This window comes from Nomascus leucogenys, chromosome 4 (assembly GCF_006542625.1).
Source record: "Nomascus leucogenys isolate Asia chromosome 4, Asia_NLE_v1, whole genome shotgun sequence".
NCBI classification, from domain to species: Eukaryota; Metazoa; Chordata; class Mammalia; order Primates; family Hylobatidae; genus Nomascus; species Nomascus leucogenys.
This window is the reverse complement of record NC_044384.1, coordinates 102,264,241-102,277,890: the sequence shown is the minus strand read 5'-3', so window position 1 is coordinate 102,277,890 and position 13,650 is coordinate 102,264,241. Positions and strand designations below refer to the sequence as shown.

At 46.1% G+C, this 13,650-nt stretch overlaps 1 protein-coding gene across 2 annotated transcripts in view; it reads right to left on the bottom strand.

The window, feature by feature from the left end:
* Positions 1-13,650, bottom strand: part of RHOA (ras homolog family member A) — a 57,850-nt gene that overhangs the window by 43,724 nt on the left and 476 nt on the right. Inside the window, exon 2 of one of the 2 annotated variants that reach the window (XM_030811776.1) lies at positions 13,335-13,633. The gene's annotated coding sequence lies outside the window, so the exon portion shown is untranslated. Of the gene's footprint in view, positions 1-517; positions 545-13,334; positions 13,634-13,650 lie in introns of those variants that run through there. The other variant, XM_030811777.1, reaches the window with a different exon arrangement.

Here is a 13,650-nt window from a genome sequence, read left to right as displayed (position 1 = left end):
ATCAGCCAATCACTATAAGCCAACACAAAACAGTTCTCCAGCCAAGAAACAGAATTAGAAATAACTCAACTGTATAACTATGGTGCTTCTACCAGATCAAGATCTTTACAATATTTTGGAAGGATAATGAATAAATTTCCATGGAGATAAAATAATCATGGCCTTAAAAATGACTAATTCGGCTGAGCACGGTGCCTCATGCCTGTAATCCCAGCACTTTGGGAGGCTGAGGCAGGCAGATCACCTGAGCTCAGGAGTTCGGGATGAGCCTGACCAACATGGAGTAACGCCGTCTCTACTAAAAATAGAAAACTAGCTGGGCGTGGTGGCGCATGCCTGTAATCCCAGCTACTCCAGAGACTGAGGCAGGAGAATTGCTTGAATCCGGGAGGCAGAGGCTGTGGTGACCCGAAATCATGCCATTGACTCCAGCCTGGGCAACAAAAGCGAAACTCCATCTCAAAAAAAAAAAAAAAAAAAGACTAATTCATCATACTTAAAATAATTATAATTTTACCTCATAATTCTCCAAAGAGCTCATTCTGCAAAAGAAAGAGTGATGATTACAGCAAGCTTTCTTCCATTTCTCAACTATCCAAGAAATAGAATCTACACAGCATAGCTCTGGACGTGACTTAATTTTCACATTTTTACCGCATTTGTTACTTTAATTTTATTTATTTTTTTTTTTTTTTGAGACAGAGTCTCGCTCTATTGCCCAGGCTGGAGTGCAGTGGCGCAATCTCAGCTCACTGCAACCTCCGCCTCATGAGTTCAAGCAATTCTCCTGCCTCAGCCTCTCGAGTAGCTGAAACTACAGGCCCACGCCACCATGCCCAGCTGATTTTTTAATTTTTTATAGAAACAAAGTCTCACCATGTTGGCCAAGCCGGCCTCGAACTCCTGGCCTCAAGTGATCTGCCAGCCTCGGCCTCCCAAAGTGCTGGGATTACAGGTGTGAGCCACCACGCCCAGCCTGTCTTCTATGTTCTTAAACACAGGCTACACCACCTTCTCACCCAAGCATGCATTCTTTTTTTTTGGAGACAGTCTCACTTTGTTGCCCAGGCTGGAGTGCAGTGGCATGATCTTGGCTCACTGCAACCTCCAGCTCCTGGGTTCAAGTGATTCTCTTGCCTCAGACTCCAAGCAGCTGGGATTACAGGCGCGTGCCACCATGCCCAGCTAATTTTTTGTATTTTTAGTAGAGGCGGGGTTTCACGATGTTAGCCAGGATGGTCTTGATCTACCGACCTCGTGATCCGCCTGCCTCGGCCTCCCAAAGTCCTGGGATTACAGGCATGAGCCACTGCACCCAGCCCCAAGCATGCATTTTTCTAAACTGCTGTGAACTGTGCTACTGGCCAATCAGACTTACAGAGTTGTCTAAAATAAGAGCACATAATTTTCCTCCAAAGTTTCTACTTGCCAAACTCCATTAATGTAAGAAACATATCTGTCTTATTCACCATTTTCGGACAAGCACAGGCACAAGCATCTAGTTGGGTGCTCAAATTGCTGAAAAAAACAAATTTCTAGAAGCAAAGAAACATTATATAACCAATTTGTGGCACAGAGATTTTAAAAAGAAAATGGTTTCACAATCAGCTGCGCACCACAGTCGGATCAGCTGCGCACCACAGCAGTGAAGCTACCAGTTAGGATACTTTTAGTAGGTCAAGAATTCGGCCAGGCGCAGTGGCTCACACCTGTAATCCTAGTACTTTGGGAGGCCAAGGCAGGTGGATCACTTGAGGCCAGGAGTTCAAGACCAGCCTGGCCAACATGGCGAAACCCCATTTCTACTAAAAATACAAAACTTAGCAGGGCATGGCAGCTGACGCCTGTAATCCCAGCTACATGGGATGCTGAGGTGGGAAAATTGGTTAAATTCAGGAGGCAGAGGTTGCAGTGAGCCAAGATGCCACCACTATACTCCAGCCTGCACAACAGAGTGAGACTCTGTATCAAAAGAAAAATAAAAAAATAAAACCCCAAAACTGTTTCAGTGCAATTGGTAGAAACCTGTCCTGTCTATCAACCCCAACTTTACCCACAACCAAGACTGTGCATAGCACAGAGGAAATACCATTAAACTTTTGGGAAATAGGGCCGCGTGCCATGGCTCATGCCTGTAATCCCAGCACTTTGGGAGGCTGAGGCGGGCAGACTGCCTGAGGTCAGGAGTTCGAGGACATCCTGGCCAACATGGCGAAAATCCATCTCTACTAAAAATACAAAAAAAATTAGCCAGGCGTGGTGGCACATGCCTGTAATCCCAGCTACTGGGGAGGCTGATGCAGGAGAGTGGCTTGAGCCTGGAAGGCAGAGGTTGCAGTGAGTGGAGATCGGGCCACTACACTCCAACCTGGGCGACAAGAATGAAACTCCGTCTCAAAAAAAAAAAAAAAAAATTGGGGAAATGAAGTTGAAAACATAGAGCTGTTTATTTTGTTTACTGACTGCATGGGAAATTCCTGATGAAAGGGCCAAACTACCATCCATCCATCTGTCCATAATGAACTTGAGCCTGGTATAGGTTGAGTATGGCTTATCCAAAATGCTTGGGCCCAGAAGTGTTTCAGATTTCAGAATTTCTTCAGATTTTGGAATATCTGCATTATACTTACTGGTTCAGTATCCCAAATCCAAAAATTCAAAGTCTGAAAGGCACCACTAGGCATTTCCTTTGAATGTCATGCCAGCACCCAAAAAGGATCTTGAGGCATTTCAGATACTCAACCTGTACTGCCATTATTTGGCCATCCTGATCAAGTGGCTGCCAAGAGCTGGTGTTAGTTCAAGAGCTTTCCTTTCTGTAGCAGTAAGGGCACATGGAGATCAAGAGCAGCAGGCATGAAGCAGATGGTGGTAAGCAATGAAGAAAACCTTCAATTTTCTGCCAAGTGAAAATCACTTCAAACTCAAGTTCTTTGGGGAAAGACGGGCAAGGAACAATCCCTGAGGTAACATACCTTCAAGTTTCCTAAATAAGAGCATGAAATCATTTATCTCAAAATGTAAATTTTTTTTTTTTTTTTTTTTGAGACGGAGTCTCGCTGTCACCCAGGCTGGAGTGCAGTGGCGTGATCTCGGCTCACTGCAAGCTCCGCCTCCCGGGTTCACGCCATTCTCCTGCCTCAGCCTCTCCGAGTAGCTGGGACTACAGGTGCCCGCCACCACGCCTGGCTAATTTTTTTGTATTTTTAGTAGAGACAGGGTTTCACCATGGTCTCGATCTCCTGACCTCGTGATCTGCCCGCCTCGGCCTCCCAAAGTGCTGGGATTACAAGCGTGAGCCACCGCGCCCGGCCTCAAATTGTAAACATTATAAGGTTAACCTTCAATGGATGCACAGAATCAGGATTTGACTTTGGCCTAATTCCAAACTTACATTGCCTCTAAGACAATGCGTATCTAGTAAAACTGACAGAGAAAAATGAACCATTAGGTATCTCCCAGTGAGCTGGCTAAAAATTTATATATGCTTATTGTAAACCTTATTGCAGGATTTTACTTTTACCAAGTATATATATTTCTTAAAATAAAAAACTAGGCCGGGTGCAGTGGTTCACACCTATAATCCCACCACTTTGCGAGGCCAGAGCTCAGGAGTTAGAGACCAGCCTGGACAACATGGCAAAACATCATCTCTATAAAAAATAAATTAATTAACCGGGTATGGTGCTGCTTGCCTGTAGTCCCAGATGCTCGTGAGGCTGAGGCAGGAGCATTACTCGGGCACAAGAGTTAGAGGCTGCAGGCCGGGCGCGGTGGCTCACGCTTGTAATCCCAGCACTTTGGGAGGCCGAGGCGGGCGGATCACGAGGTCAGGAGATCGAGACCACGGTGAAACCCCGTCTCTATTAAAAATACAAAAAAATTAGCCAGGCGTGGTGGCGGGCGCCTGTAGTCCCAGCTACTCAGAGAGGCTGAGGCAGGAGAATGGCGTGAACCCGGGAGGTGGAGCTTGCAGTGAGCCGAGATTGCGCCACTGCACTCCAGCCTGGGCGACAAAGTGAGACTCCGTCTCAAAAAAAAAAAAAAAAAAAAAGAGAGGCTGCAGTGAGCCATGATAGCAGCACTGCACTCCAGCCTGGAAAACAGATCAAGACTCTGTCTCAAAAACAAACCAAAACTTGCCATATTCTAGGAAGCCAAGCAAATAAAACGAATGAACAAAAAAACTAGTCTAAAAAACTTCAGGCCAGGCGCAGTGGTTCACACCTGTAATTCCAGCACTTTGGGAGGCCAAGGCAGGCGGATCACAAGGTCAGGCCTTCGAGACCAGCCTGGCCAACATGACGAAACCCCGTATCCACTAAAAACACAAAAAATTAGCTGGGCGTGGTGGCAGGTGCCTGTAGTTCCTGCTACTCGGGAGGCTGAGGCAGAAGAATCGCTTGAACCCGAGAGGCGGAGGTTGCAGTGAGCTGAGATCGCGCCACTGCACTGCAACCTAGGCAAAAGAGCGAGATTCCATCTCAAAAAAAAAAAAACCACTGGGCACAGTGGCTCACGCCTGTAATCCCAACACTTTGGGGGGCAGAGGCAGGCGGATCACAAGATCAGATCGAGACCATCCTGGCTAACATAGTGAAACCCCATCTCTACTAAAAATACAAAAAGTTAGCTGGGTGTGGTGGCACGCACCTGTAGTCCCAGCTACACGGGAGGCTGAGGCAGGGGAATCATTTGAACCTGGGAGGCGGAGGCTGCAGTGAGCCAAGATTGCGCCACTGCACTCCTAGATGACAGAACAAGACTCTGTCTCAAAAAAAATAAATAAAAATTTAAAGCCTTGAGGAAATGCTCTTTAACTCGACTGAGTGGCAATTACATGGGTATAGACATTTATCAAAATTTATCAAACTGGCGGTTTGTGGTGGTTCATGCCTATAATCCCAGGGCTTTGTGAGGCTGAGACGAGAGGATCATTTAAGGCCAGGAGTTCAAGACCAGCCTGAGCACATAGTGAGAACCCTCTCTCTACAAAAAAAAAAAAATTAAAACATAAAAATGTAGCCAGGTGTGGTGGTGCACACCTGAAGTCCCAGGTATTCGGGCAGCTAAAGTGGGGAATTCTTGGGCCTAGGAGGTCGAGGATGTAGTAAGCCATGATTCCGACACTGCACTTCAGCTAGGTGACAGAACAAGACCCTATGTCTAAAAAAAAAGAACAAAAAAACTATCAAACTATCATTTAAAGTATGTGCATTTTATTGCACGTAAATTATACCTCCATGAAGGTAATTAAAACAAACCTCAGGTGATTCCAACTTGGGGAACTGGATTCCCAGTTTGGGAACAGTCGAGTCTAGGAACCACTGTTCTCATGTACCAGGAACCAAGCAGTAAGCCCTGTTTTATTCCAAGAAATCTTAGGGTGCTACTCCCGCTATCCTCCCCACCACCCCCAAAAAAGGGTACTACAAACTGTAACCTGAATAGTGAAAGTTGAAGATAGCTGGACTCAGTGGCTCATGCCATACTTGCAGCACTTTGGGGGTCTGAGGTGGGAGGACTGTTTGAGCCCAGGAGTCAGTGACCAACCTGGGCAAGACAGTGAGACTCTATCTCTACAAAATGTAAAAATATTAGCTGAGCGCAGTGTCACACACACCTGTAGTCCCAGCTACTAGGGAGGACGAGGAGGAAGGATACCTTGACACCAAAAGTTGGAGGCCACCATGAGCTATAACTGTGCCACTGCACTCCAGCCTAGATGACAAAACAAGACCTTATCTCTCAAAAAAAAAAAAAAAGGCCGGGCATGGTGGCTCACACCCGTAATCCCAGTACTTTGCGAAGCCGAAGCAGGTGGATCACAAGGTCAGGAGTTCGAGACCAGCCTGGCCAACAAAGTGAAACCCCATCTCTAGTAAAACACACCACCACACACACACACACGCACGCACATTAGCCGGGCATGGTGGCACACACCTGTAGGCCCAGCTACTTGGGAGGCTGAGGCAGGAGAATCGCTTGGACCGTGGTAGGCAGAGATTGCGCCACTACACTCTAGCTTGGACAACAGAGCAAGACTCTGTCTCCAAAAAAAAAAAAAAAAAAAAGCCAGAAGGCCAGGCACGGTGGCTCACAGTAATCCTAGCACTTTGGTTTGGGAGGCCAAGGCAGGCAGATTGCCTGAGCTCAGGAGATGGAGACCAGCCTGGGCAACATGGTAAAACCCCGTCTCTACTAAAACGCAAAAAAAAAATTAGCCAAGCATGGCAGCATGCACCTGTAGTCCCAGTTTACCTGGGAGGCTAAGGCAGGAGAATCGCATGAACCCAGGAGGCAGAGTTTGCAGTGAGCCAAGATCACGCCACTGCACTCCAGCCTGGGTGACACAGCGAGACTCTGTCTCCAAAAAATAATAATAAAAAAAGTAGGCCAGGCGCAGTGGCTCACACCTGTAATCCCAACACTTTGGGAGGCAGAGGCAGGCAGATCACCTGAGGTCAGGAGATCAAGACCATCCTGGCTAACACTGTGAAACCCTGTCTCTACTAAAAATACAAAAAAAAAAAACAACTAGCCGGGCGTGGTGGCAGGCACCTGTAGTCCCAGCTACTCGGGAGGCTGAGACAGAGGAACTGCTTGAACTCGGAGGGCAGAGGTTGCAGTGAGCCGAGATTGCGCCACTGCACTCCAGCCTGGGTGACAGAGCAAGACTCCGTCTCAAAAAAAAAAAAAAAAAAAAAAAAAAAAAAAATTAGCTGGGCTTGGTGACATGTGCCTGTAATCCCAACTAATCGGGAGGCTGAGGCAGGAGAATCACTTGAACCCGGGAGGTGGAGGTTGCAGTGAGCTGGGATCGCGCCATTGCACTCCAGCCTGGGCAACAAGAGCAAAACTCCATCTCAAAAAATAAATAAAATAAGTTAGTTGACGGGCTACAGGTCTGGCATTTGAGGTAAGTGCTTCTCTCTCACTGAAATCTCATGGCGCTCCCTTACCATTCCCTTTCTACAGAAGAAAAAAACTGAATTACAAAGGAGTCATATTACTGTCAAGGGTCTCAAGCCAAGTGTCAGAGCTAGTATTTAACTGTCAGTTTCTCTCCAGAATCCATGCTCTTAAATAAGACACTCTACTGCCTTCCTTTTCTTTCCTTCTTTTGTGTGTGTGTGTGTTTGAGAGGGAGTTTCGCTCTGTTGCCCAGGCTGGAGTGCAGCAATCTTGCCTCACTGCAACCTGCGCCTCTCAAGTTCGAGCGATTCTCCTGCTTCAGCCTCCTGAGTAGCTGCGATTACAGGCACCCACTAACACACTCGGCTAATTTTTGTATTTTTAGTAGAGATGGCGTTTCACCATGTTGGTCAGACTGGTTTCGAACTCCTGACCTCAGGTGATCCACCCAACCTCGGCCTCCCAAAGTGCTGGGATAACCGGCATGAGCCACCGTACGCAGCCTGCCTTCCTTTTCTGAACTTAAGATCTTCAAAAGATAAACAGAGCTTCATTATGAATAACTGGAAAAGTTAAACAAGAGATTTCATCCAGAAAAGAAATTTTCCACACACACACAAAAACAGGTATTTCCAACAAAGCTGCCATATCACATAATAAAATTATCTTGTAGAAAAAGCATTAACGTAGTGTTACAACATTAAATATCCATCTTAAATTTACTCCCTTAACCTCTCAAAGCCTATATCCCAAACAACAAAGTTACAAAAAAAATCCCAGTAGGAGAGCACATGATCTCTAGGTCCATGGAAGAGACACCAGAGAATCACAACTCATCTGCAACATACAGAGTAGGATACAATGGCCGTAAGAATACAGTAAAATAAAAATGTACACAAAACGAAAATTAGAATGCTCAACCATATACTTGAAGTCAAAACAAGCAACTTTTTTAAATCATGGAACTGAATCCTTGTGCTTTAGAGCAGCTATAAGCTTCAGAAATTAAAAATCTTGGCCATGGTAGCTCACGCCCGTAATCCCAGCAGAAAGCTGAGGCGGGTGGATTGCCTGAGGTCAGGAATTTGAGACCAGCCTGGCCAACACGGTAAAATTCTTGTCTCTACTAAAATACAAAATACAAAAATTAGCCGAGGGTGGTGGGCAGGTGGTGGATGGCACCTGTAATCGAGCTAGTGCTAGTGGGTAGGTTGAGGCACGAGAATCGTTTGACTCACACCTGTAATCCCAGCACTTTGGGAGGCTGAGGCAGGAGGACCACTTGAGCCCAGGAGTACAAGATCTGTCTGGGCAACATAGCAAGACCCCAACTCTAGTACAAAAAAAAGAAGAAGAAAAAAAAAAGCAAAAAAATTTAAAAAACAAATCCTTGGTGGCTCATGCTTGTAATCTCAACACCTTGGGAGGCCAAGATGGGCAGGTCATGAGGTCACGAGGTCAAGAGATCTAGGCCATTGGCCAACATGGTGAAACCCCGTTTCTACTAAAAATACAAAAATTAGTCGGGCATGGTCACACACACACGCACCTGTAGTCCCAGCTACTCCAGAGGCTGAGGCACGAGAATCGCTTGAACCTGGGAAACAGAGATTGAAGTGAACAAAGATAACTCACTGCACTCCAGCCTGGGTGACAGTGAGACCCTGTCTCAAGAGAAGAACCAATGACTTCAAATAAAATAGGCTGAAGTCATTAAGTCAACGAAATTAATATTATGAAATCCTTTCCCTTTTTTTTCTTTTGAGTCTCGCACCGTCTCCCGGGCTGGAATGCAATGGCGGGATCTCAGCTCACAGCAACCTCCGCCTCCCAGGTTAAGGTGGTTCTCCTATCTAAGCCTCCTGAATAGCCGGGATTATAGGCGCCTGCCGCCACGCCCAGCTAATGTTTTATATTTTTAGTAGAGACAGGGTTTCACCATGTTGGCCAGGCTGGTCTCAAACTCCTGACCTCAAGTGATCCACCTGCCTCGGTCTCCCAAAGTGCTGGCATTACAGGCATCAGCCACTGCTCCCAGCCAGGAATTCCTTTTTGTATTTCTCCAAATTACCATATTAGTTTACTATTTAGTCAGAATGGAATTAGATCTACTCCTACTTACAGTGATTCTAATTTTTTTTTTTAATATCAGATCATGTCATTCCCTTTCTAAAGAATATCTAAATGACGTCTAATCTCAGAACAAATCCAAAGAATTTCCCATGTCCTAAAGGCCCTATATGATTTGGCCCCTGCCCACCTCTCTAACCTCTTTTTACCTCCAACTTTTCCTTTCACTCCACTTCAAACTTACTTCATTGGCTGTGTATGTTTTCCTCTTTCCCTTCGCTTAAATGTAAGATACTACTATAAATATGCTTAAATATGGACAGGTGTAGTGGCTCTCACCTGCAATCTCAACACTTTCAGAGGCCAAAGGGGGCAGATCACTGAGGTCAAGAGTTCGAGAGCAGCCTGGCCAACATGGTGAAACCCCGTCTCTACTACAAGTACAAAAATTAGCTGAGCACAGTGGCGTATGCCGGTAATCCCAACTACTCCAGAGGCTGAGGCACGAGAATCACTTGAACTAGGAGGCGGCGGTTGCAGTGAGCCAAGATAGTGCTACTGCACTCCGGCCTGGATGACAGAGTGAGACTCAGTCTCAAAAGAGAAAATATATATACATACACACACATATATATACACACATACACATATATGTATATATACGTATATCCACATATATGCTATATATACATATATACACATATATACACATATATATACACATATATACGTACACATATATACACATACACATATATACGTATATATACACACACACACATACATATGCTTAAATATGTATACTCATCCTCTTAAAAAAATGAAATCAAGCTCAGTTTGGCATAAACTGCATACTGATTGCAATTTTGCAAGTGTATTTGATGTTTTTCATTATTATTAGCTATAAAAATGTATTTGGAGAAAGCATCAATAAACTGAGACCAACACCCAGAATGAGCAGCTTCAGTGCCTGATTTTCAGTCACATGACTATGGTAATTATGAACATACCGAGGCCTTCACTTGATACTACAGCTCCACAGATTAAAGATGAGGGATTTTATAGTAATTACAAACTTCAAACTGTCTTGGAAATTTTAATCCCACAAATACTTAATGAGAATGTCCCCAAAGAGCCCCAAGTATAGCAAGGCATGTAACATTAATAGGTTCAAAATTTAGTTGTATTAATGTGTAGTTACAAGCAAACAGTTCCATTGGACAGGTAAATAAAGGAATAAACTAAATGGTAGAGTCAGGCAAAATACTTACGATCCTTTTTTTTTTTTTTTTTTTTAAGACGAAGTCTCGCTCTGTTGCCCAGGCTGGAGCACAGTGGCGCGATCTCAGCTCACTGCAAGCTCCGCCTCCCGGGTTCACGCCATTCTCCTGCCTCAGCCTCCAGAGCAGCTGGGACTACAGGCGGCCGCCACCACGCCCAGCTAATTTTTTTTGTATTTTTAGTAGAGACAGGGTTTCACCGTGTTAGCCAGGATGGTCTCGATCTCCAGACCTCGTGATCTGCCTGCCTCGGCCTCCCAAAGTGCTGCGATTACAGGCGTGAGCCACCGTGCCCAGCCAGGATCCTTTTAAAACTACAAATATGGGTGGGCGTGGTGGCTCACCCCTGTAATCTCAGCACTTTGGGAGGCCAAGGCAGGCGGATCACCTGAGGTCAGGAGTTCAAGACCAGCCTGGCCAACACGGTGAAACCCCGTCTCTACTAAAAATACAAAAATTAGCCAGGAATGGTGGTGGGTGCCTGTAGTCCCAGCTACTCCAGGGGCTGAGGCAGGAGAATCGCTTCAACCCAGGAGGCAGACGGTGCAGTGAGCTGAGATCGCGCCACTGCACTCCAGCCTGGGCAACAGAGACTCCATTTCAAAAATAAAAATAAATACAAAACTACAACTATATGGCCAATTTTAAAATCCAGTGACTATGTACTATTTATCATAATCACTAGTAACCACAATGCAATTAAACCCAAGGTGCTGTCTACAGAAGGCCAGCAGCTTCAAATTAGCTCTCTTAGAAGCTGAACTATCAGTCTTTCTTCTCAGAGTTAACATAAATCTCTCAGCTCTCTACCACAATTAAAAAGACGCAAACTAGCACCTTCTCCAGTCACTGCATGGACTCCACCCCATGGGCAAGAAACACTTGAAGAGCTGCCTGTTTTTACTCTCCTAATAACTTACACCCCCATATGACCAGAATAAACTTTCAAAAAGGAGTTAACTGACAAATGGAAACAAATCAAGACTACGAAAATACTCCACCACCACCACCACATACATGTGCACAGGGAATTGTTTGATACATGCAGTACCCCAGATCAATAGTCAAAAGTGCCCACAGTTAACTAAAAATATCTTAGCCTGACCTAAATATCTTGGTTTTGAAGCAGTAAAGTGTAGGCCTTGCTCTAGAAGTTGGTCCCTTAAAAAAAAATCCCAACACTTAAAGCCATGATTAGGCCAGCCAGGCACCCTCCTACCTTCATCTATCTCCCTCAATTGAAGGCAAGACCATACAGTTAACAAGGGGAGAGTGCTGTGTAAGCTAATGAACTGATATTTTTTGGCAAATGAACAGTTTCTCCCAAACTATTCACCATCAACAAGGTTTAAAAGAAGAAACAATGGAATAAGCTGGAAGTCCTGAATTTTAGCTGACTCTGGAGGCCAACTGCTTGGGAGTAAATGGAGAATACCTTAACAGAACAGACAGTTCTGGTCTGCTCCTGACTAGATAGATAATCTTGGGAAATTTACTTAAGTCTCTGGGACTCAAGTTTGCTCATCTGCAAATGGGGTTGGACAACCAGTCCTGAAAGATTCCTCTTAAATCTAAAACTCAAGAACTACACAGTATTCCTACTCTCTTCCTCCCTCCAACAGCGATTTTTATGAGAACAGAGAGGATAAATCTAGCACCAGACTTTAACTCAAACCAAGGTGCACCTTATATATTTAATGACCCCAAGAGCCATCAGTGCGCCACAAAAGTAGATGGAACCAATTAAGACAAGTTATCCAGAGATCCTTCAATAAGTCATTCTTTACAATTAAAAACTAGTCTTTTTTCAGTCCAACGTCACTTGTGCCAAATGCTCAAAACAGTACCTCCGCCAATCTAGCCACATCTAAGGTGACTATCATCCACATGGTACACATTACACATCTGGGTGATACTAAGTGGTTGAAAAATTCTCACCACATACAACATTTTAAATTATGGATGTTTTTTGGTTTTTCAATTTTTGTCCTTCAGAAAGGCAGAATGAAATATAATTTACTTACACACCTGCAAGAAACGTTTATTTTAAAAGACTTTCTTCAAGACAAAAAGAACCAAACACGTCAACAGAGGTAAAAATTTAAAATCAGAACTATTAAAAAACACAAGTGGAACCAACTCTTAGGTAAAAAGGATTCCAATTTTCCACCGTAAACTACTAAACAAGGTTTGTGAACAAATCAACTTGGATGCAAATAGCGCTATTCAATGAAGACAACCTGTAACTGTAGATCCAATCAGTAACTAAGGTACAGATGTTTAGGTCATTCCTAATCAATACAGCGACTTCGACTAAGCAACATTGCATCTATTTTCATGCAACATCGCTTAAATCATTTATAGTTTTGAGTGTTTTTTATTTTTCCAACTGGAAAATACCCCTTTTCCACTCAATACAGACCCCAAAGCTTTCAGAGTTCGGGCGCGTTCGGGGTGGTATGGCCGTAGATCATACCTCTGAGTTCAATACAATCTTTTACTTACTTACACAGTCTCCAACAAGTCTGCATTAAAAGAAAACCTACCCAAAGTGTAACTGGACTTTAATCAATATAAAACAGTGATTATCGTTTCTCGTTAAACGTAAAAAGCAAAATGGAGTTGTAAAGAGTTACTTTCCCATTTCAACTCCGACAGCCACGCGCGCTTTCAGCGGCCGGCTACATTGCGCGGTCGCGGGGCCCGGCCCAAAGCCCCCGCCCTGCCCGGCGCTGCCAGGAGAGGAAGCTGCGGGACCGAGGGCGGGCAGGCGGGCAGCTTGGGCTCCACCAGGCCCGGCCGGGCGGGGGAAGGGGCACAGGAGACTACGGGGCGCGCTTCCGGGGACTGCGCGGGCGGGGTCCCCGCTTGGGGCGCGGGGCTCGGGCTGCGAGTCAGGTCAAGGGTCAGGGGCCAGGGGCGGTTCGGCCAGGGACGGCTCGGCCACGAGCAGCCAGTGGGGCGCGGCCGCGGCCGCGGCCGCGGCGGGGCGGCGGCCTGCCGGCCGGAAGAGTCCCGGACGGGCGGGCCTGGGGCCCCGCGGCGCTTGGAGGGAACCCTTCCGCTCACCTCAGGCAACGAATCCGAGTCCAGCCTCTTCGCTCCGGGGACGCCGGTCCGCGAGTCGCAAGCTCGGAGACGAAGGCGGGCAGCTGAAGACCAGACCGTGGACTAACGAGAGAACCCACGGAGCACCGCGGGCTGCGGGAGGGGAGCGCGAGAAAGCGAGGGCGGGCGGCGGCGGGAGGGCGGGGAACGACGTGCGCGCCCCCGAGTGCCCAGCGGGCTCGAGCCGGCACAGGTCGCGGCCCCGCGAACGCGCGCGCACTCACAGCTCATCCACTATTGCTCAGGAGCCCGTCCACGCCCTAAAAGCAAAACCCTT